The 24,768-nt window shown below is 47.9% G+C and overlaps 1 protein-coding gene across 4 annotated transcripts in view; it reads left to right on the plus strand.

The window, feature by feature from the left end:
• The window catches only part of PRIM2 (DNA primase subunit 2), a 1,404,979-nt gene that overhangs the window by 861,347 nt on the left and 518,864 nt on the right, over positions 1-24,768 (plus strand). The gene's annotated exons all lie outside the window — the stretch shown is intronic.

Consider the following 24,768-nt stretch of genomic DNA (forward strand, 5'->3'; position numbering starts at 1 on the left):
CAAGATCCCGCTTGACAAGGAGTTCTGTCCAGTGATACGGTGGTGGGGAGTTTGCTCCAATATCGCCCGGGGCACAGGGTTTCAGAACCCCCCCCTACCAGGAAATGGTCACCACGGATGCTTCCCTGGAGGGCTGGGGAGCCCCCAACAGACGTCTGCATGCCAGAAGCCTGTGGCTGTTGTCGAAGGAGGAGGATCTCCATATAAATATCCTGGAGCTACGGGCAGTGTTCTCGGCACTCAAGTTGTTCCTTTCCTCTCTGAAGGGCAAGGTGGTGAGGATCTTCATGGGCACCACCACCATGATCTTCTACATCAAGATGCAGGGGCACACTCGACCCCCAGCGCTCTCCAAAGAGGCTCATGACTTGTGGTACTAGGCCGTCAGACAGAGGAAGTTCCTAGTTACTTGACGGGAGTCAAGGAAACCATTGCAAACTGCCTCAGCAGAGTGGGTACTTTGGCAGGACCAGATGGACCACATCTTCGTCAAATGAGGCAGGCCCCAGACAGATCCGTTTGCGACGGCGGTTAACACCAAATGCCAGACGCTTGCCAGCAGATTCCACCAACAGAGGATCCTGGGGGACGTGTTCTTCTTCCCATGGGAAGTCCTGTTTCTGTACACATTTCCTCTGTGGCCTCACCTGCTATGAGTCATCCATCCACTCACAGTGCCAATGCAGGATGATCCTCATCGCCCTGGCGTGGCCGAGGCAGAATTGGTATCCGGACCTTCTCAGCCTATCAGCCCCGCCTCTGGTAAAGCTGCCAGTGGTTCTGGATCTTCTCACCAAAGAAGGAGGCGCAATCCTTCACGACGACGCAGGATCGCTGAACCTGAGGGCTTGGCTTCTGCAGACCTAGAGTTTGGAGGATATGAGTTGCCAGCAGACTGTAGGGGAGGTCCTTGCCAAGGCCAGGGCGTCGTCGACTTTGAAGTGCTACGGTCACAAATGGAAGCATTTTGTGACGTGGTGCCGGTCTCATGAGATTACCCCTCCTGAGTGTCACGGCTCTGCAGATTCTTCCATACTTGCTATCCTTGGCCAAGGCCGGACTTGCACATGCCTCCATCAAGGTACATCTGACGGCTATCTCGCGCTACGCCAGATCTCCAGGAAGGTCTCACCCACTCGTCAAGGAGTGCCTCAAAGAGTTCTTTCGATCTTTCCCGCCGGTGAAGACTCCTGCCCGGCATGGGAGCTCAACATGGTGCTGACGATTCTCATGGGGGACCCCTTCAGGACTATGCATCAGGCCCCTCTCAAGTTCCTCTCATGGAAAACTGCTTTCCTTGTGGCCATCACCTCTGCCAGGAGAGTGGGTGAGATCCAGGCCTTATCCTGCAAGCAGCCATATCTTACTTTCCACAAATTGAGGGTGGTGCTGCGGACGCACCCCTCTTTCATGCTCAAGGTTCCGTCGGAATTCCACCTCAACAAGCCTTTAGTGTAGCCTGTGTTTTTCCCGAAGCCTTAGTCACCGGCTGAAAGGGCCTTGCACTCGCTGGACATTGCTTGTTCCCTGAAGTTCTATGTGACACTCTCAAAGAGTTTTCTGAAGACTTCTCAACTATTCGTTAACTTTAGTCCTGTGAACCATGGGAATGCCTTGTCCACGGCTTCTATCTCACGGTGGCTCTCCGGCTGCATCATGCACCGCTGCCCGGCTGTCCGAGAGCTGACTCCACCAGAGCGATTGCTGCAGCAGCAGCGTTCCTGTCTGGTGTTCCCCTACTGGACATCTGCAGGGCTGCTACGTGGAGGTTCACACACACCTTCACAAAGTTCTACTGTGTCAACAGGGATTCCAGGGAGGAGTCCAGAGTCTCACAGGCAGTGCTACACAACCTGTTCGATTGAGGTGAGTCTGTCCAGAGGTAAGAGTTAATTGTTTCTGTTGAGGCTTGCCACCTCCCGTGGTTGTGTAATGTTGTACTGCTATGTAGTCTTCATTCCTGACCATGTGAATCCATGCCAGACCCCATGCTGGAGAACAATAGTTACAGGTAACTTGTTGCATCCCAGATCTCTGGAATTCTCTGGCCACTCAGGACCTGTTGGTCGGTGAATGAAGCCCCTTAACATTCAATGTGCAGATCCGCAAGCATTCATTCTTCTCCCCCCTATTCAGGTCCACCTTCTCCCCACCTTTAACACATTCCTTTGGACAGACCTCCTCAAGCCCCAGGTAATTTCAGTGTGGATCATGACAGCGCAGATGTCGTACCTCCTCTAAATCTCCCCACCCTCCTCAACAACACCCTCTCCCTTGTGGCACCCGGTTTGCACTGGTTACCATCACTGGACGAGGCTGGGACCACCAATAGGCCCGAACCCTGGGCCAACAACTTAAATACCACCAAAACCAAGAGCCCCCATTTCACCCTTCATACCCCAACCCAACCAGACCCATCTGGTAGAAACATCTTACTCCAAAACCAAATTCAATAACTAAGCCCATCTGCAGGCTCCAGTTGAGGGTCCATCACGTGCCCCTTAAAGTACCTCTAAACCCCCTCGCTCTCCTCCAAAGAGCCTGAGGTAATCTTCCTTGTGAACCCATGAACAAAAAAAGACCTCTGAGACGACTGGGAAAGGTGCACAGATAATAGGCCAAGTATCCCCTGCTGGTAAGGTGTGACGTTTTCTGAATTTCCTTGAGCCTGGCACCATGTGCCTCTTTGGGCACTTGTATGCACCACCTCCTGTCCTTGGGGCCCTTTGACCCTCCTGATGCAGACTGAGCTTCCCCCATCAGCTCCCTGGTAGCCCTGTGTTATATCTTCCTCCATGACCAGTCTGTAGTCGTACCCATCCACCTCAAAAGGAGATGAAGAAGGGGAAGCTCCATCTTTATCATACCCCTTTCTTATTCAACCATTTAGTGAGGGGGGTGCACATAGACGTCGATTCACCAACGTAAGAGAAGACAGATCTTGAAAGATCGCAACTTTTGTGTTGCCCAGCGTCACTGTGCCCAGCACCCTCGCCCTTGCCGGTATGTTGTGCTTATTGGGATAGTTCTGGAAGCGAGCCAACATGGATCTCGGACATCTGCTTGCTTTATGTAGCCTATCAATTTTGGGCTGATTGATGGCGTCTTCTCTAAACAACACTTTCGCCATTTCATGGACGAACCTGCAGAGGTCTCTTTCCATTTCACCCTCCTTCTCTGGCACCCTTAAGAATCACAAGTTCCTTCTTTCTCGATTCTTGAAATCGTCCATTGTAAGTGTGATTTCCCCCTCTCCTCTCCATCTCCGCCATCCTCGTATCAATCTGAGTCTCCAGTGTCTCAAGGGAGGAGTGATTACTTTCCACTGCTTGCAACCTCTCGTCCATTGCATCAATCCGGACGTTCATTTTGTCCACTTTATCTCCAATATCCCCCTCATTCCTCAGATCACCTCTATTAATGAGACAATGTCCCTCTTCGTATACATGGGGTCGCGCCCCCACCCCACTCCTGCATTTTCCTTTCCGGGGTAGCGTTCTCAAAGCCCTGGTCTGTGGGTATTCAAATCGTCCCAGCTTCCCTTTCCAGTCCATAGAAAACCTGGCCCCCCTCTATCCGGGGCTGGGGGATCACTCCCCAGTAACCGCTTCACTCTCAACAATGGCCGGAAGTCTCCCTTGATATCGCCAGGACTTCCATCAGACCAATCCAAGGTGTGGTCTTACTGCTGTGTCCAGCAGGGCGGGCACACGCCCCAGCACTAACCCAGGGGCCCTCACCTCTTTCTGCTCCAGGCCTGGAGGATAGCCCCTGTTTCATTCCATTGGTGGGGGCCCCCCTTCCTGGACCTGGCGCCACCACGCCCACCAGGGGCGTTCATTTGGTCTACACAGTGGTCTGTATGGGCAATCCGCCCCCCCCAGATGGCGTGCCCCTCCCGGTCTCATTGGTGGTCTTCTACGGCACAGTTCGGGCCTGCGCTCGTGTTCCAGCCCTGCCTTCTCACTTCCCCCGTGGGGGCTCCTCCGTGCACCTCTGGAGCTCTACAGGGCCACCTCCTCTGCCACCAATCTAGGCCGTTCACCAAGCCTCCACCTGGTCGCCTACACCTGTGAACTTGACAACCCTGCATCCAAGGGCTGCCCCCACAAGTCAATAGTTGTTGCAGTCCACCGGGGTCCTCCACCTTTCCCCCTCCTCAGAATCTTCTCCTCTATGGGCACACGGCCCAGGTTCTAGCCCGGGTGCCCACACCTTGTCACGGCCCCAAACGGGCGCTTGAGTCCCAGTAGCCCTGTGTCACGGATAGCGGGTGCTGGGCGAGGTGGGCACACGCCCCTCTTCACATGTAGGGGGCCCACACCTTCATCACCAGCTTTCCAGCTCCAAAAGTTCCCTAACCGGGTGGTTATACTGCCAAAGTCTCCACAGGCCTCAACTCGAGTCTGTGTTCTTGTGAGCCCCCTTCCCCTGTGCCTCCAATATCCAATCTGCTTCCTAGGGTCCTTGGTTTGTTTCTCCCTCATCCTCCATGCGGCGCGATTAGAGAATCCTGGGGAGACTGATCTTGTGTTTCGGCTCCTGGAGGGGCCGGCTCCTCCTTGCTCCACTGTTCCGTGCCTGCAGGAGTAAGGGGAGCAAGTAGAACTCTCCCAAGACCCCTGGCCTATCCTCCACCAGTCCTCATTGTGGGCCTCTCTGTGGTGTCTCTGGCTCTCCTCAAGGTACTCTCAGCCAGCGGGATCACTTTCTGCCTTCCGTAGGTCAATTCACGCCGTTTTTCACATGGAGTGCATTTCTGTTGATCAGGGGGCTCCTCAGCTCGGTTTTCTCCCTCCTGGGGGGGCCAAAGTGGAGACTTAATCAACTTATCGACCCGTTAGGTCAGGAGCGACGCGCTCAAGCTGTATTCATGAGCGCACCCCAAGGTGGCCTGCGATGGTTTTTAAAATCGTATTTAAGTGGTTGGTCTAGCAGCATATCCCCTTCAACCTTCTTCCTTACTTTCCATAGACTAAGGTCTTGCAGCACCTGGGCAGAGGCATGGCGCACACGACCCCTGCTTCAGTGCTGATGGGCGTAGTAGAAATGTTGTAGAAACTAACATAACATGGTTCAAGATTTAAAATGTTGTAGAAACTAACATAACATGGTTCAAGATTTAGAATACTGACACTTAGTTTAAGCAGTTCCCTGCTAGTGAAGTTATAGGGTCTTTTACAATATTACTAGACATGCATGCCCTTCATTTTTGGCAATACAAAGTGTATATAGCCTTGGTGGACAAAGTGTAAGAGCTGGCGACTTTCTCCAGTGTAAGTATGGGGTAAATGTCACCTTCTGGATATCTTCTCGTATAGCTCGTCTGCTTCTCTTTCCCTCTTCTTTTTAAAGATGAGCTTTTCTGCTCTTTGGTCTGTTCTACCTACTTATTGATCCTCATATCTACACACACACAATGCACCGAAGCCTTTGAAATTCATAGAAAAAAATCTTTAGTTGAAATGACTTCAAGGGGCCGATTTAATGCCTCAAAACTCCTGACATTTCCACAGGTGTTAGAAGCTATGCCACCTTTACTGTCAGGACCCCGATTGTGGAGCCACTAAGCACACTGATGACTGTAGAAATGGGAACTATTAAGATGACTTTTACCTAAACTTCTATACATTTTTAATATGCTTCCATTACAGCTCCCCTTTAAGATTGCATCCGAAATACAGTCTTTATTGATTTCTTATGTGGAGAGGGTAAAAGAGCTCAGGATGTTGAAAAACTCTGTTCACAAAGTAGAATTTGACTTTCCAGAGAAAGTCTTAAAGCATAGAGATTATTCCTTGCAGGAGAGGAGTCATTCGATGGACATTGAAAGGGTTTCAGTTCATCAACTTCTAGACTGCTTACTGTACATGGAAAACATGTGCTGGTACACTACTCTACTGCCAGTTAAACACATGATCTGAGAATGGTATAAATGAAATAGTGCTGGAAAGACCAAATATCTTGTGTCTGAAGCTTCATGCATCTGGAAGAAGGAAGCATTGCAAATTGATAATCTCATGGAGCACATGGCAACATTTGTCAACAAATTCAACAGAGTGTTATAGGGAAGAATGTTGCCCAATGTGCATATCCAGGGGATTGGGGCAAATACTTCCGTAGTAGTAGTACACTGTTGAATTTTGATTTCCACAAATGTAAGTAGAAGTTGAAGTCAAAGGAATGGCATCGCTATTGCCATCTTCAGGATTTGTTTGCCGTGTTTTTCCCCATTTAAATACTACAGTACATAATGTTCATGCAATAATTCAGATCTCATCACTGTCAAATCCCTCAGCAGCTACACAGTACAAAATCCTTAACTCTAATAGCACTGATTTGGCTCCAGGGGAAAGTAAAGTAGCATGGGAAGAGGGATTGGCCAATGGCGATTCCTTCAAATGAATGGAACTGGATCTGTAATGGTCCTAAGAGATGAAAGGTAATCCTGACTTGCCTTACACACAAAGGATTATACTGGTCCATCCAAACAATGTGGCAGTGCAAACTACTTTCTGATAATTTGTGTCTGGGCTGCAAGAAAGAAATTGGTTCCATGATCCACCTGTTCTGGTACTGTGGCAAGGTTAAGGATTTTTGGGAAGAGGTTATTTGCCAAATTGAATTAGTTATTGGTGCATCGTCTCCCAGACCACAAATACCATGCATCTTAGCTTTAGTGTTGATGATACAAGGCTTGTCAGGTGCAAAACAAAATGGACTTACAGAGCACTTATAGTGGCGAAGAAACGTAGGTTATGCCTATGGAAAAGTAATGCTAAATCTTCTCGTGATAACTGGTTATATAGTTTAGTTATCCACTCAGCTAAGGAAAAGTTTGCTACCAAAGACGAGGTGCAATGGAAGACTATGCAGGGTTGTGGAATATGTTCCATGAACTGTATGGTTGATAAACTCATAAACTTGATACCATGTTACACCCATCTCCCCATTATTTCCTCCATTATCTCCCCCATTGTCCTCTGTTAAACTAAAATGTTATTTTTGTAAATATATATGTTTGCTTTTATAACTTACTAGTTTGTTGAAAAAAAATACTGAATCACTTGAGCTAAAAGCCAGAACTGGTAAAACATCTCAACCTTCACCTTTGTTTCTGCGTTCTGTCATACATTTGTTTTTAATAGACAGCATTTTTCAAGATGTAGTCCTTCGTTTCCCCTCTTTCAGACTAATGGGATATTTGGGAGTGAAAAGAGCTTTTTTTAATATCCAATCTAAAATAAACACATCTGATACTCACCCCACATGTCCTCCAGGTTTCAAAGTTGAGGGGATCTGGGGGCTATTTAGCTCCTGCTTGTATCCTAGAAGAACCTGGTTACCTTGAAACCAACAACTAACAGGAGTTACCATTTGCTCCCCAGGCCAACTGATGCAAAACAAGCACCTATCTGAATTTAACTCTGTGCGTTTGGGACAACCTATAAATAACCATTAAGACACATCTATATGACCGTGAAAGCATAAGGGGGTCATAAGTAATGGGCAAAATATATTTGCATCTTAAGTGGAAGTAAGACTGGCAGGACTTTATGTACTAGTTCCTCGTTCCCCAGAGGCAGCTCTTGGTCAGTGGCTGATGCTGGATACCAAGAAGCTGATTTTAGCTCTTGCTTACCCAAGCTTAATTTAGATTTATCTCGGGAGGACAGCTCAGCGGCAACACACTCGTCTTGGATGCAAGACGACATTGAGAAACACAGGTTCGATCCTGGGTCGGTCCGCGCTTAGAAACCTCTGGGTATTCATTGCGCTATAAATAACATATTGTAATCCCTGTCCTCCCTTCCCACCCATTTACCCTTGCCCTTCGTTTTGATGACGGATCATCCCTTTCTGTGAAAGTTGGCACCTAAAGGTTGACTCCTGATCTCCTCCCCCGCCCCCTCTCCTCCTCCCCGCAACACAGAAAATCTCAGAGTTGGCTCCTAGGCACAGAGTACAAGTTTAACTCTTTCCAATCTACTGTTGCTGCTAAACTAAAGAGAATGTGCACATGAAAAGCTTGGGGTCACTGCCATGCTTCCCCAATTAACCAAACAATATGATCCTGGACAAATCACGGATTGGGTCTTACTTCCTTTGGCTGTCAAAGTCAGGATCCCCTAGAAGTGATTCTGTTAAGTGTGCACTACACAACATCTCTCCCATGCATGATTTAATAATGTTTGTTCCATATACAATAATGCTAATGCCTGTCTTTTTGGTCTGCTGTGTTTGTTCCATTTATGATAATACTCTTTTATACTGTGCACACCACACACAGGCTGTGAATCACACCTGAGCTTTACCATGGCAGTGTGACTTGTGGGCCATGATTCCCTCCCAACAGTAAAGTGAATAAATGATGTGCTGCATTTGCTGGGTAAGGGTGGTATGTCTGGGACGTATGCCTTGACTGTGTAAGGAATCACCCAGCATGATTTGTACTCAATCCTGCGGGCTGCAGCCAAGAAGTCTCCACCTGCTACGTAGTTTGAAAGTGGGGCAGTAGGTGGCACTCATTCTGTGGATAGGGGTGCTTGCTTAGACTTGAAGCGTGCCACCTGCCGCATATTTCTCTAGTTTTTCTCCTCTCTTCCACCATCCAGGAAATGTGGGTTCCGCCTCCTGCTCTTACTTGTGCCTTCTGGGAAACTAAGGGAAACTCCTATTGGGTTTAAGATTGCTACCAGCTCTGTTTGTCGCTCTCCCCCTCTGCTCAGCAGACCGGAGGGCATGCGCCTAGTCAAGCTAAAGATCCTCAGACAGATTAAATACTTTGCTGGTTCATCCGGGATACAAGCTTCTGACCTGCCGCTTACTTCCAATCTCTGCAGCATTATGCAGAGACTGAGTTATGTTCAAATGTTCTGTTCTATGGATTTACCTATTTATGGATAAGTGAATTAATTATGGTTTACATTGAAGACATTCTTTTGGAGGGTAAAGTGGCGTAAAATCAAAAAGTCAACGATATAAGACTTCACATGACTCATAACCCGTGTCATTTCTCTGAGCAGCCTTCTGTGCCATCGAGCCCCTGCCATTACAAAAGGAGAGATAGAATTCAGTGACACAGCCAAGACTGATAGGAGCAGTCCAGTATGAACCTCAGGCCATGTTCCCCTCTGCAGGATCCCCATCAACCCCATGTTTTCTTGTGGTCCGCAGTACGATGCCATAGATGGCTGCCAGAGCAATGCCAGTGGTTATGGTTAATTTAAAGCCTTTCAGCCATCACTTTTAACTTTAAGATGGTTGCCCTACGTGTGAGAGTGCATTCTGACACGTGGTTCTGTCAGCACACACAGACCAGTCTCAAACATATCTGGGGTTGTGTATGTACCAATGCAGAGAGGACATGGCCTAGTAGGTCTGAATAGAGTGTATGCATTGGTGGTTTACAAATGGCTGGTTCCCTTCTGTAATGGTGCACATAAGCTAAAATAATTGTTTCGGAAGCTTGCCTAGAGCAACGTCTGTGATTGATTCATATAAAGCCTTCAGTTAATAATTTTTTCGTTTTGGTGGCAAGAGGAAGGACTTTAAAAAAAAAAAACAACGTGCCAACAGTCTAGGTTTTTGTGTAGGCATGTGAAAGGCACTTGCCAGGAACAGCCATAATGGTATTAACTGGCTATTGATGGTAGCAGGTGCAAAAAGATGCGCCGTGCCTGGGCATCTAACAGCAGTGCCTTGCAAATGCCTAATACTTATACACAAGCCGAAACTGTTGGCCTTGCCAATGCTCGTTTTAACGGGACTTCAGTGAAGGACATGCAGAGTGCTTATAAATCGAGTGGCTGAAGGCAGACTTGGTTGGTATTTTTATTACACCGGTAGCGGGTTTACAACTCCAATTAAGTCATTAACTCTTAGACTGCTTTGCAAAATCACTGGCAGACATTTTGTGCATAGTTTAATGGTAAGGCTTGATTAAAGCGAGCTCAAAGGGTTCCCAGGAGGAGGTGTTCTGTGCGAGGAGGTGCAGGAACTGGGTGGGAATGGCTATAGGGATTAACGGGGTCACGGACAGCCAATGGCTGTGCAAATAACCAAACATCACCCACCTACAGGCGGTGTCCCTCTTCATATGCCAATCCTCACCATCTGTAATTTTATGAAATTGCTTCGCCTTATAGGTGTCACTCAAAAGCCTAAACTGAAATAAAACATTCTAGAGTGTACTTCCCACTGGTAAATACCTGCAATGTCACTTTTGTGAGGGAACATCCTCTGTCGCTTATTCTGTCATAACCTGGGTCCCCATAAGGATCGCTGCCTCCATACATAAAACACGCACCCCGTATTACAATTCGACGTGTTCAGTTTGACCTTTATTGCAATGAAATATGAGGCGCAGTCAACTTGCACCATTAAGAATGAACGTAATTGCTGTTGAGCTATTGTTTCTAAAAGTCTAATAGTGATCATAACTTTGCACAAGTTCGTACGGTTTAAAAAGTGATCGCGCATATGCCAGTCATTTTATATACACAACTTCACACTAACCCTGCTGCGCTCCTTGGCATGTTCCAGGTCCTTCTCAGGATATTAAGCTGCTGGTGAGCGTAAGCAGGCGAAATGAATTCCCACTACCCTCACGTTAACTTCACCTGTTCTGACATGCATTATTAAATACCAAGACCTCTGGCCTAATTGCCGTTGAACATTGCATATTATGCATTCCTGGTAAGCGGTTTAAGACAGCATTATCGCTCGCTGCAGGCACAAGCTTATTAGTTTGTATACGGCCGTCGTCTGTACTGTAGCATCTATGCTGTACAAGACGGAAGACAAAATGTGTCTGTTCTCCGGGAAATTGACATGCTGAGGAAAATGTTGCTGGAAGTGTGTATTCGTTTGTGAAGATCAGATTCCCAAGCTGCTTGATTTTGGGAAGCCAGTTCTGCTCTCAAGCGTTGCCCCTGCGTCTCCTCGCCTAGTGTTGGATCGGGAGCTCGCTGCTTCAGATGGCTCGTCAGCTTTGTCAGGCTAATACTGAGCTTATCCTGGTGGCTGCAAATGTCAAGTTGTGGAAGGAGCTTGCTGAGTTCCAGGATTTTTATTCCTCCTGATAGGTTCGACTTTAAGGGCAGCTTATCTGATGCCAGAGTTCTGGCACAGGATCTACTGGTGGCCGCGTCCCATCATGTAGACACCTCCGCTTGAGGCCTTATGGTCGGAGAAGACATTTCCAGCCAGGTGTGGCTGCATGCTACAAAGTTTTCGAAGGAAGTTCAGGACAAGGCGCTTGATCTCCCCTTCGAGGGTAAGGAACTGTTCCACTCCTCCACTGACTACAAACTTACCAAGACGAGCACCCAAACTGCCAAGTCATTGGCTGTCCTTGCCAAAACACCAGCAAAGGCCCCCTATAGTCAGAGGTCGGAGTCTCAAACTTATCACAGGATAAGTTCACATGTCACAGGTGCCCTGTTTGACAGCGGCTGTGACGTTTTCTACGTTACAATCTGCACCTCTGAACCAAAACATAATAGTTATGATAAACTATCACTTGGTGGCTGAGTAATCTTTAAGTTTAAGCCATATATAAGGTTATCTGCGATGTATGGTTTACAGTTAACATAACTATTGATGCCAAAGCAGAGCTGTATCATATACATGGCAACACTGCGCCCAGCTGTGAAATGGCTGTGTATTCTAGTCAGACTGCCATCTCTGCATGCCAGCAGGAGGACTGTGCCCCTCTGTGAGGTGGGTTGGTGAGGTGGGTTAACACCTATCTCTAGCCCAGGAACTACTAAAGGTGTTACATACCAAAGAGCCTTTGCCCCTACAGACTTGGCAAGGGGTAGAATTAGTCAGGCAGAGCAGGAACGCATGTAGGGAGGGTTTCTCAATCTTGATTTTCCGTCGGCTTTTCCTGCCTTCATGCCTCCAACACCTTCTGCAAAGCACTCTGGGTTTGATGCAAGGAGGCAATGGTCACTTGGTACCTTAACAAGGATTGGACCCCTTAAAGCAGGCTTGCTTTTTACTTTTCCTGGGTTGTTTTTGCCCTTAAAAGGAAAGGGTCACACTCCTTCTTCTTTGATTTACTTTTGGAGCTTCAAGGACAGAAGAACAATCTGAATCCTGTTGGGAGAGCAATCCTCTCCATAGCCCTGTGCCAGAGGTGAAGGCATCCCCAGAGCACATAGGCGTGAATTGCTGTTCAAGCAAGCCCTGCCTCTCTGCTAGATGCACTGGTACCCAGGCACATTACATGAGTTTAAGGACTCAGTGCTAGCTAGCTGCTCTCGAATTGGGAGTGAAGAGAGCAAGGACCCACCATGTCGCTGAGGCCCTGGATTGGGACTCAGAGTACCAGAAGAAGCATAGCAGCTGGTTTCCTGCATTCTACATGGACAAACATCCATCAAACTTTCATTGATGGCGTTTGAACACTTTTAAACCACCGGAACCTGACTTTGTTGTTGCCTTTCTGGAACCAGTTTGCCACCTCATCTCACCATCTGAATCCAGGGAGTTTGTCACTTCTCTCCAAGGGGGAGCGACCCTCTTTCGGACTAGGTAGGTGAGCCTGCTTCGCTTAAAACCCCCTAGTGTACTGGAACGCATGTTCTCTCTAGAGGCGACTCCACTTTAGGGGACAGGAAACCCCCGAAGAGGGGCTTAAGTAACCTACCTGCCCCACCAGACCACTAACACCTGTATGGGCTCCTTAATAGCTAAGGTTTATTAGAATCCTTAACCCTTTTTCCAATGGCTGACTCTGCTTCTGACCCAAGCCTTGGCCAGTACACTCTGATGACAGCAGAGAGACGAAGAGATTGGCCTCCAGGGAGAGTCATCAGGGGGGAGATGCTGCAAAGCCTGCAGAGTTCAATTGCGCCATAGTGCACAGAGGGATTGTGGCCGGTAGGAGAGGGAGAACGCCAAACAGTGTCCTGGCCAGGGGTGTGCACTATGCGAGTGCAGCCAGATACCACAGAACAGTAATGGGGACCATTGGGGTGTGGCCACCAGAATGGAGTACCTCGGAAGACTGAGACAAAGGCCTGAGAAGTGGCATAGAATGCCCAGTCATGAGTAACAGCAACGCAGTGGCTTCAGTGGAACAAGAGCATGGAGTCAAGGTGAGCGAGAAAGTGATGAAACCCAGAGCTGGGAAAGAGCAGAGAAGCACCGGAGTGGGGGGAAGATCCCTGGAGCGCAGAAAGTACACAGGAACCCCAGAGTGGGGAGCAAGCAGGAAAGGTACCCCTGAGCAGGGAGTTGGCGAGACCCCTGGGGCAGGTAAAGAAGAGAGAAGAACCTTAGTGGGGAGCAAAGTAGAAGGAAAACACAGAGAGTGGGAAAAGAACCCTGGGGCAGGGAGAGAACAGAACAGTCCCAAAGTCAGAAGCAAGAGAGTGAGAAACCCCAGAGTGGGGGGAAGAAGAGAGGAGCCTCACAGTACGGTAATAAAACAGAGAATCCCTCAGAGTGGGGCGAGTGCCATGAAACTGCAAAGTGGGAAGTAAGAAAGAGGCAAACTCCGGAGTAGGGAGGGAACCGCAGAGCCCCAAAGTGGGGAGAAAGAAAGAGAAGCCCCAGGGTGGGGCATGGACTAGAGCAGAGCCCCACAGTGGAGAAAGGAGGAAAGAACCCCAGATGGGGCATGAGAAGAAGTGGAGCTCCAGAGTGGGGAGTAAGAGACTGGGGGGGAAACCCAGACTTAGGGGCTGGGGGCAGTGGGGCAAGAAAGATACAAGAGCGAAGAGTCTCCCGAAAAGGGAAGTTTGAAGGAGAAGTTGAGAAAGACCTACTTGCCGTCCCAGGACAGCACACCACACCATCATTACATTAATTCTATATAAACTGGAACTGTGAAGATAGGCAAGGGCCTATGATAAAGAGACAACTTGCCACATTGAATTTTTTTGTCCCGTGTACAAGGATTTGAGAGCGGCTTATTTGATTCCGTTAATGAGACGTTTTGGTGTTAATTGTATCAATGATGCCTTATATATATGTAAACCTACCCTTCATGATGAGATTTGTTTAGCTGTGGCCACCTATATTTATAGAGCTTGGCTGAGAAAAGGCAAGAGTTCCATCAGTGCTACCTAAGCTTGTATTTCTAGAAGTGCCATGGATTTTACAGCCATTTACTTTTATTGCAATGAAAAGACAATAGTTATGGAGAATGTGTTGTTAATTTCTTATTTATTTTTATTTATTTTACATTTATAAAGCGCTCACACAGCCCGCAGGCATCGAGGCGCTGTTACAGGAATTGTTTGTTTTTCTTAGTTGCGTTTTTTTTTTTTTGTCTTAGTTACGTATTTATAACGCGCTTAAACACCCAGAGGTTTCTAAGCGCGGACCCGGGGATCGAACCTGTTGTTGCTTCATGTCGTCTTGCTTCCAAGACGCGCACGCTGCCGCTGAGCTATCCTCCCGGCACAATCACTATTTCTGTCATAGTGATTGTGTTATTTGTATATTTATCATGCACTAATCCCCAGGGACCGCATAGGAGACCCTGTATCTGGGCGCAGATGTTAAAATATGGAAACCAGACAAAACATCCATGAATCAATCGGCAGAAAAGAAAGATTTTAAGTTTTTTCCGAAAAGTAAATTGCGAATGAGCCTTGCGTTGCTCCATAGGGAGCCTGTTCCCCAGCATTGGACCCAGGGGCGTTGCTAGGGGGGGGGGGCGCGCTAAGGGGCTTATAGCCCCTGATCTTTTGGTTGTAGCCCCGGATAGAATCTCAGGAGCTACAACCAAAAGACTAGCTAGCCCCAAGTCCTGACAATTACAACAATAGCGTAGCCCCAAGTCTTTTCCAGACCTAGCAACTCCCCTGATTGGACCAATTACTGCAAAACGTCTATGCCCCTGGAACAGCAACGTGTGTGGGGGAATTTCCGAAGATTACTGTGGGTTCACCTCTAACATCTAACTGGTTGATACCAATTTAGCAGCGCGCTCAAGTAAAGCGGCGCCTTTTTAACTTTGTTGCAGTTATTGGTATCTATTTATATTGTATAATGGATCTTTACCTTGAATATTTTATTTAATTGCTTTAATGACATGTCGAATAAACTTGAATGAATGAATGATGAAGGCAGAAGGTGTGGGGAGGGAGGGGGGGGGTCAGAAGCTATCAGCCACCCCTTTTGTTGGGGAAAGTCCCAAAGTATCTTTTGGTTGTAAGGAACTAGGCTAGGATAGGATTCTGGACCAAGCACTTAATTTATGTAAGATTTCCTGACAAGCACCCTTTTACTTGTTTCTCTTTAGAGGGGGCTTAGATGCTGATGCTTAGGGAAAACTTAGGCTGTTTTACCTTAAAGAAAGAGTAACGGTATGTGACGATCATGGCTCCTCTTCTGCCTCCTCATTCTGACCGAAAACAAACCCTTTAAACCTCTACGTCTGTAACCGCACCTTGAATGGCCAGCATCTTTGTCGACCCAACCACATGGAGCTTAATCTCCAGTTCAACTCTGCACAGACTCCCTGTCTAGGCCACTTTGACTCTCCGCAACCTTACCTAGTCCAACCCACTCACACAGCATTGAGAAGCCCGCTTCGATGCAATTGAACCGCCAATAACTGGAAAAGGAACTATTTTGTGGCCCCAGCCACATTGGTCCACTTTTGGGACCCTAAAGACAGCCTATCCTCAGATTTGCACCTTTTACAACAGACATTTTTCCAATGTCTTGCCTTTCACCCCTACTGCATACCCACAGTGCTCGCATAATTGACATTCTGCATATTGTGCTTTCTCTGCATATGGATGGGTTTTTGTTAGTGTTATTCTAGTACAGTTTTTATTGCGTTGTTTATGCTCAATTGAAGTATATATTTTTATAGAACCTTCGTTGGACATTTATTTATTTTGGACTGTGTACTATTGCAGTTTGGGTTGCTAATGTTATCACATTCACACTTCTCTTGCGTATAGCCTGCCTCTGCCCATTGTACCACAAAAGGCAAAGCAGGTTATCTCTCGACTGTGCCTGTTCCAACTTTGACTGGGATCACTGTTGATTTGCAGAAGTGTGAGGGATGAGTAGACGTTTAGCCATGACTTATCTTTGTACTCCTGCAGGGTAGTAATCAGTTCAAGTCTATTTCTAAATGTTATGCTCCGTCCAGCAATTATACTAGTGCAGCAGTGATCCGGTCATTAAAGTGGCATCTCACTTTTTGGAAGGCTCAGTCCACCAAATGGCAAACACCTGAAGTGATTGGGAGCAATGTGGGGATCTAAAAACAAGACTCTGTACACTGTGGTAGAGTGAAGGTGTACAACTCCAGAAGAAGAGCTAGATAATTAAAAACTGGAGGACCTTGAGCTGAGAGCTTTTTGGTAGTTACGGGGGGATGCCTCCATTTTGAGTGTGATATCAGGAAGCATGCCGAGAGCCATAGTGCAGACTCTGGGAGACATTAGACCAGGTGCAGAGAGAGAACGCAGAGCTTGCTGGGATCTGTACATCAAACATCAACCCACCCTGACATATGTATCTCAAGTGCCTTTCATTGGTCTTTAATTTCTTGATCACCTGTACAAAATATTCTAATACTCTTGCCTATTCAAGGTACTTTGCATTTCATGCTAAAGAACCAGCTAAGTCATGCTAGCCTCATTTCTGATTTGGCTGAAGTGTTTAGGTTTCACCACCAGTGTGACCTCCCCTCCACCCCCACCCCACCGCCCAAGCTTCAAGGCCACTCCCCACCTCACCTGAGACTGGTCCCTGTTTTCGCCCTTGGTTGCTTGTAGATCCTTTGCTCTCAAGTTGCCTGCCATCCCCCACTGTTGGCTCCGCCTTCCTTGTATCTCTCCCTGTTGCTTCCTGGGGTCTGTGCTTAGTAAAAACCCTGATCGTAATAAGCTCATCTTGCAGCAATGAGGGTGCAAATAAGGGATATATGTAAATACTGCGAAAAAAATAAAATGTGAAGCCCAAAATACTGATTTAAAAAAAAGTTACCCATTTTTAAACACGTGTATATATAGGGGAGACGCCCGCAGACCCTCATACCCTTCTAACTTTTGTATTCACTTCACCACCTCCCCCACATATATATGTGATAAAATGGGGGTCTTGAAATTTGGCATTTTGGGCTTCGAAAGTTTTGCATTCAGTATTTTGGTATGATCCCAAAAGAAGAATGGGGAAGCTCAACAAAGCAATTGCAATATTCCAAATTAAAAGAGCACTGTTTGCACTGCTGCTGAATCGAATTTGTCATCTGTTGGTCTGTGTCTAAGCAAATTGCTGTTACTTTGTGTAACAGAGTGCCATCTGGTGGGGATGGCATACCCTGATCTTTTTCCATTTTTGGAAATAAAATTATGCAGTAATACTGTTTCTGGAAGGGAGGTCTGCTAATCAGACCCACCATTTCATAATGCTCCATGGCAATAACTTAGTGCTTTTGTGTTCCTTTGCAGCAACAGTTTCCTGACATCTCCAGTAACGCAGGTTCAAAGCTCACATGTGCAATCCAAACACAATGTTCCAACAGGTAGAGGCAGCTTTTACTCCTCTGCACCTCTGATTAATAAATAGTGTACTGTTGTCAGCCTGGTGGGATTTTAAACTGTAAATAAAAGCCATACCTGGTTATGGCAAGCTGGCTACTGGGGAGTCATCACAATTATACAGTCACAGTATTTGAATGATATATTGTGTCAGCTTTCGTAGCCGTGCTTGAGCCATGACCCGGCTGGTGTGCATTAGGACCAGACTCGTATGCAAATGGATATTTCTCCTCTCTGAAGGTTGCAGTGAGCTAAAACATGGTTGTAGGCACTCTTCAGTGAGAGAAATTCCATAGAACAGGGTATTTTACTCAGTAAAGGGGTTCCCACATCCTTGTTTAATGTGCTGTGCATTAGTTGTCTAGCTTGGCTTTCTTCAAAACAGCCACGTGGGACCATTCACAGGAATCTGCTTCTGGGAATCTGCCACCACATTCCTCCCAGGGAACAGAACCCGTCCCCTTTAGGTCCCCTAGGAATTGGTGCTTCAAATGCTGTCCTGATATTAGAAAAACACTCCTACACCAGGATGTTGAACACTGGAGTCATTCTGAAGGCAGAAGGCATGGGAAGGAGGGGAGTTGGAGTCGAGAAGAGGTTATGATATGATATGGCATTTGTAACGCGCCTATACACAAGTGTTTCAAGGCGCGACGAGGCAGGGAGGGGGGGAACAAGGGGAAGACAGACAACGATCCTACTAGGCCAGGTGTCATTCAGATCGCGCAAGTGCAGGGGTAGGGGGAAGGGAGAAAGTGCAAGGGGAATGGGAGGGGGGGGAAGTGCAGTACAAGGTAAGTAAAATAAAATAAATAAGAGGGCCAGCTGGTGGCAAGTGCTGGGAAGGGGGGGCTGTAGGGATACAGAGACAGTCCCGCAGTGCAGGGGTTGCCAGGGAGGCAGTGCAAGTGGAGAGTGGCTGGGCCCACGACCGGGGTCGGTGAGAGTGGCCCAGTTGCAGATTCAGTGCAGTTTCAGCAAAGAATTAGCAGGGGAGAGGGAGAGAGAAAGCAGAAGCAAAGAAGAAGGTTTTGAGGTGCTTCCGGAACCGGAGATGGTTCTCCTCAAGTTTCAGGGAGGCAGGAAGGCTGTTCCAGAGAGAGGCCCCTGCCGCGGAGAGAGATCTACCCTCAGCTCGTTGCTTCGAGAAGCGGCTGACCCTGAGGGAGTTGGAGACGGATGAGCGAAGGGCTCGGGAAGGAAGATATTTAGGAAGAGAGAGTTGAAGGTAGTTAGACCCCAGGCCCCAGAAGGCCTTGTGGACAATGCAGAGGGTTTTGAACTTTATCCTTGCAGCCAGTGTAGAGATTTCAGTCCTGGAGAGATACGGTCCTTGGGCTTGAGGCCAAGGACAAATCTCGCAGTTCTGTTCTGGATGAGTTGCAGAGGGCGGAGAGTGGAGGCAGGCAGATTAAGATAGAGACTGTTAAAGTAATCCAGCTTCGAGAGAACCATGGCTCGGGAGACAGTGAGCTTCTGGGTGAAGGAGAGGAAGGGAAGAATACCTCTGATGAGGTGCAGCTGGTAGTGTGACTTCTTCGAGATGTCGGATATATGCGGAGAGAAGGAGAGTGTGGAGTCGAAGATAACCCCAAGGTTTTTTGCCTTGCAGGTAGGAGCAGGAAGAGGACCAAGAGAGGCCGGCCAGAGAGCTGAAGCGAAGGAGGGGGTGGGTGTGCCGATGAGTAGAATCTCAGTCTTACTGGCATTAAGGCAGAGGTCATTGGCGGCACACCATTCCTGGATAGCAGACAGACAGTCAGAGATGAGGGAAGGAGAGGAGGCGGCCGAGGGTAGCCTGAAAATGAGCTGGGTATCGTCGGCAAAGCACTGAAAGTTGGGGCAGAGAGCAGCGATGCGGTGGGCAAGGAGTGCCAGATACTGCTTGAACAGCCAGGGGGAAAAATTAGATCCCAGGGGGACACCACAGGTGGAGAAAAAGATGTCTGAGAGGAAGGACCCCAGTTGGACCTGGGAGGGTCGATTGGAGAGGAAAGAGGTCAGCCACGCCAGAGCCTGACCAGTGATACCCAGGTTATCACGGAGACGGTTGAGCAGGATGGGATGGTTGACAGTGTCAAAGGCAGAAGAGAGATCGAACAGGATGAGAACACACGGAGTGTTGGAGTCGAGATTCAAGAGCAGGTCCTCACGGATGTTCAGGAGAGCAGTTTCCGTGCTTCTGGCAGCTCTGAAGCCAGATTGATGGTCATGAAGACTTCCAACAGATTCAGCATGGAGGTTAAGCTCGGAGATGGCCAGTTTCTCCAGGAGCTTGCCCAGGAAGGGAGTGATGGAAATTGGGCGATAGTTAGCAGGGCAGGAGGGGGTCAGAAGAGGGTTTCTTAAGAAGAGGGTGCACAAGGGAGTGCTTAAGGGGGGATGGGAAGACTCCAGAGGCGAATGAGTGGTTACAAAATCAGCCAGGGCCGGAGCCAGGGAATCGATGTGGTCCTTGCTAGTTTTGGAGGAACAGGGTGAACCTATTTAGACAAGACTTTCATAGATCGGACTTGTCTGGAAACCTTGTCAGCAGAAAAAAGGGGAAAGGCAGAGAAGGAGGGAGGAGGGGTGGCTGCAGAAGGGCCAGCGGAAGAGCCGGGAAGAGAGGGAGGGAGGTGAAAGGAGGAGAGTGAGGACAGGATGTCCTGAGTTTTAGAGATGAAGTGAGAGGCCAGTGCAGTGCAGAGGGCCTGGCAGGGGACAAGAGAGGTAGACAGCAGCAGGGTTGGCAAGCTCCTTGCAGATTTTAAAGAGTTCGGCCGAGTTGTTGGATGCCGCAGAGATGCGGGCTTGGATAAGGGCTCTCTTCTTGATGAGAACGGAGAGACGGTATTGCCTTTGGGGTGTCCAGTCAACTCGTCGAAAAAAAACTGGTCGACTGCAATTTGGTCGACGCAATTTGGTCGAAAACCATTTCGTCGAAAAAAAATTTTTATTTATATATTTTTTGGGTTTTCGTTTTGTTAAAAAATGGGGTTTGGGGGGGGGAACCCCCAAAAAAAAAAAAAAAAAAAAGGGTTAAAATAGAAAGAAAAAAATTTCGACAAAATGGTTTTCGACCAATTTGATTCGACCATTTGTCTGGTCGACCAATTTTTTTCGACGAATTGACTGGCAACCGCCTTTGGAGCAGGCGGCAGGCCAGTTTGTCAGAGGATGAACATGAGGCACGCCATTTCCTCTCTGCCACCCTGCACTTGCGTTTAAGGGTGACGAGATCTGAGTCATACCAGGAGTTACATTTGGCTTTGGGCTTCAGGCGGATTCTCATGACAGGGGCAAGGATATCAAGAGTATCAGATATAGCAGAGTGGAGCATGGAGAGGGCTGTGTCAGGGTGGGAGTCAGCCGAAAGGAGGGGTGGGGGCGAGAAGGTGGCAGCGAAAGCCTCAACTGACACGCGCTTCATGGGTCGGATGACCGAGAAGGTGGGTGGCAGTGATGAGGGTGGCTTTGCCTGTGCGGTAGGGAGGGTGAGGTGGGAGGATAGGAGAAAGTGATTACTCCAGGAGAGAGGAGAGGAGAGAGGGACGGAGAGGGGAAGGTCAGAAGAGATCAGAGCATCAAGAGTGTGCCCTGCAGAATGAGTAGGTCCAGAAGGGAGAATAGAGAGTGAGAGAGTCGCAGAGATCACGAAAGAGTCCCATGGGGGGACAGGAGGCATCCAAGTGGATGTTGAAGTCACCAAGAAAGAGGAGTTGAGTGGTTGAGGACAGGAGTGAGGAGGAGAGGTCAGCCCACTCAGAGAGGAAGGTGGAGATTTGACCAGGTGGCCGATAGATAGTAGCCACGTTAAGGGAATGGCTAGGAGAGAGAGACGGACAGCAGAGAAGGCATTCAAAAGAGTAGGTCTGCATAGGAGTGGCAGGAATCCACTCAGGGAAGAGAAGGGCTACACCCCCCGCCCCTGCACGGTTGGGTCTGGGCACGGAGAGGATCTTGTAACCGTCAGGTAGGAGTGTGTCAAAGCTGGTGACAGAGCTGGCCGTGAACCATGTCTCAGTGAGACTGAGGATGTCAAGGTCCAGTTCCTCAAGCAGGTGACAGATATCAGAAGAATGCTTGATGGCAGAGCGAGAGTTAAGAGTGGCAATTTGGAGAAGGTTGCCATCCTTGAAGGATTTCCGGGGAGGGGTACAGATCAGAGGTACGCCCTGCGGTGGTGTAGAAGAGGGAGGTGAAGAAGGAGCACGGGAGGATGCAGGGAGGCAGGGTAGAGGCAAGGTAGCCGAGGACAGAGGAGGGGGGACAGCAGGAGAGGAAAGGAAGATAAGGCGTGGGAAGCGTCTATCAAAGAGGTGAAGGTTGGCCTGAGGACCTTGGACCAAGACGTTCCCATTAGTGTAGACATTAATGATGGCCTTAGAGGAGTGGAAGGAGGCCAAGAGGACATCCCAACGGGTGCCACCATTAATGGGAGAAGAGGAGAAAGGAGAGAGCACAGAAAAGCCTTTCAAGACATCGAGGACAACGTTGCTACTGCTTCATGATTCCAGACAAAATAAATTAACAACGGTATTATGGTGTAGGCCAGTCCAGGAGACACTGAGGAAACATCAACTCATACTGCGCACGCCCATGAGAGAATCATTGCTTAATGCTTCGAAAACTTAACCATATGGAGGGTCCATAGGTCAGGCGAAGGCACGAAAAAGAGGATGTCAGTAAGAGTTTCGGCCTCTTAGGCCTGAAAGGGGCCCTCTCCCCCATCTAGGGTTCCGCTACGACTCGTGACAACGTATTGCCCCTTCCACTGCCTGTGGATAAAGGGCCCTTGGTATGATGTTAGAAGGCAAAGGACACTTGTTTACAACAGCCTGTATTTACCCCTCCACCATTTCCAGACAAACTTCTTGGAGTGGAAGAGTGCAACTAATGACTCGCCTAACCTCTGGAGGCTCTTGATTGGGCCTCCCAGCAACCCAGAAGCAGCTTGCAACCCTGTTCTTCACCTCAAGGTGTGCTGGGCCGACTCTCTTTGAGCTGCTACGAAACACACAGTGCGACTTTTGAAACTCTTAAGGATTTTGAACTGCTTACCTGTTTGTTCAAGCTTTCTCGCCCAGTGAAGCGCATCACCACTGTAACACTAACTCGACTCCAGGCTTACCCCTGTGGAAGCACCAGACTCTCTGCATCCATAGTTCTTGGAGGATACACAGAAGCATTGTTTCGACCTGACTCAAAAGGCGACTTAACCTGTTGGAAACTATGGACTCGCTGTCCGTTCTGTAGTGCGACAGGCTTCTTCATTAAATATAGTATAGCTTCAGCCCCAGTTCCTCATTGACCGCTGTAGTTGATTGCTAGCATGAAGAGAGCGTGGCTATGTGGAGGCAAACGACCCCTGTCAGTTCACCCTTGGTGTACCACTGAACTGTAGGGAGGGTCTGCGTGCAACATCACAGTGAAAAAAACAAAATGCAATGGAGGCCACAAAGAATGCTTGTAGGCTGTTGGATAAAGATTACATGTAATCCTTTCTAGGATTCACAAAATATTCTAAATTCATTGAGAACTTGTCTGCTCTCACGGAGCAGATGAAGTGGTTACCTTCATATCGACTGAAGACCTGCAAAAAGCCTTTCAAGACATCGAGGACAACGTTGCTAATTTTTCGTGATTCCAGACAAAATAAATTAACAACGGTATTATGGTGTAGGCCAGTCCAGGAGACACTGAGGAAACATCAACTCATACTGCGCACTCCCATGAGAGAATCATCGCTTAATGCTTCGAAAACGTAACCCTTTGGAAAAAACTACTCCATAGAAAAGTAGATGCTTGCCTGTCCCTGGGCTGCAGTATGTTTTCACTCCTATCTGCGTGGGAAGGCACTTCAAATTGAGAAATTATCACACAACCCGGATTCATGAGTCCAGGAGGGACCCAGTCCGCTGTTCCTAGAATAGCCAGGTTGGCGACTGTGCTCCAAAAATTCACTTGTCAAATCGAAGACATTTCTGGGAGACTCAACCAGCAATCAGATTTTTTTTTCCACTTTACTGTTGGTCAAGAAAAAGATCAGCCATGACCAAGTTGCACCAGTAACTGCTCGAACATCTGTGAACGCTCCTTTCAACTATTCAATAAAACAGACTGTGTTGCCAAACCTATTACCATATCTTGCTAAAGCTACATTCTACTTGACACGATTATGTGGAACACCACAGAGTTCCAAATAGATCACCAGATGGTAGCATAAAAGCTCTTGCGAGGCATTGTTACTGCCTACATGTTAGTAATTGATATGCAGTTCGATATTTTCCTTGAAATGTTCTGGGAAAACAGGGTGAAGTACAGTTAAGGACAATTATACAAGGAAATTTGCTAGTCCAAAACCTGTGTATTTGTGCTTGATAAGGGAAGCGGAACACAGCACTGATATTCGTGGAGAGACTTTTAGAAAGAGTTTCAGGTATGCTGAGGATTAGAAAGGAGAAATGCAGCCAATGCCCTGTCTTTCCATGTGTCTGCACTTGCCGATACTGCAGACAGACTGGTCCGATCTTTATCAGAGGATAGCTAATAAAGCAATAGAACCCTCAGAGGGGGGGGGGCATTACAGGTCTGGTAATGCCCCCGGGTCGAGAGTTGCATTGCCCCGGTGGCATTACCCGACCGTTAATACCCCCCCGCCCGCATCCCTCTGAGGGTTATATTGGTATTAGTACCCTGCCACGTTGTACCGGGGTACTAATAGCAATTGTTGTTGAGTTGAGACACATCGTTGTAACCATTTCTCAACTCGAGAAAAAAAGAAAGAAAATGGCTGCCCAGGATCAGGGAGAAGGGACTACATGTAGACCCTTCTCCCTTTCCATGGCGACCATTAAAATGATAGGTGACAAAAGTAAACAAAAGGGCTGCCATGGAAGAGAGAGAAGGGACTGCACATAGTCCCTTCTCCTTTTCCATGGCGGCCTAACGAAGAACGAAATGTAACTGATGAAAACATTGACAGGTGAGACTTTGTTGCGCTAGTAGCGACCCGCCGAGACCCAATCAATCATTTGTAACAATCTGATTGGCCCTCGGTGGGAACTAATTCTCTTAGAAATCTCTTCCTCCTCGTATTAGGAATCTGCTTGACTGTCCGGTTTTTAAAACGGTGAAAGGGTGATTTTCAAACGGATTCTGGGCAAAACCTGTTGATCTTTTAGAATCCTTAAATATTTTCTATAATCAGCCGATCGTGCTCTGTTGGTATCTATTAGATCAAAGCGATTTTGTTCATGCT

Source organism: Ambystoma mexicanum, chromosome 4p (genome assembly GCF_040938575.1).
Source record: "Ambystoma mexicanum isolate Mex_15411 chromosome 4p, UKY_AmexF1_1, whole genome shotgun sequence".
NCBI classification, from domain to species: domain Eukaryota; kingdom Metazoa; phylum Chordata; class Amphibia; order Caudata; family Ambystomatidae; genus Ambystoma; species Ambystoma mexicanum.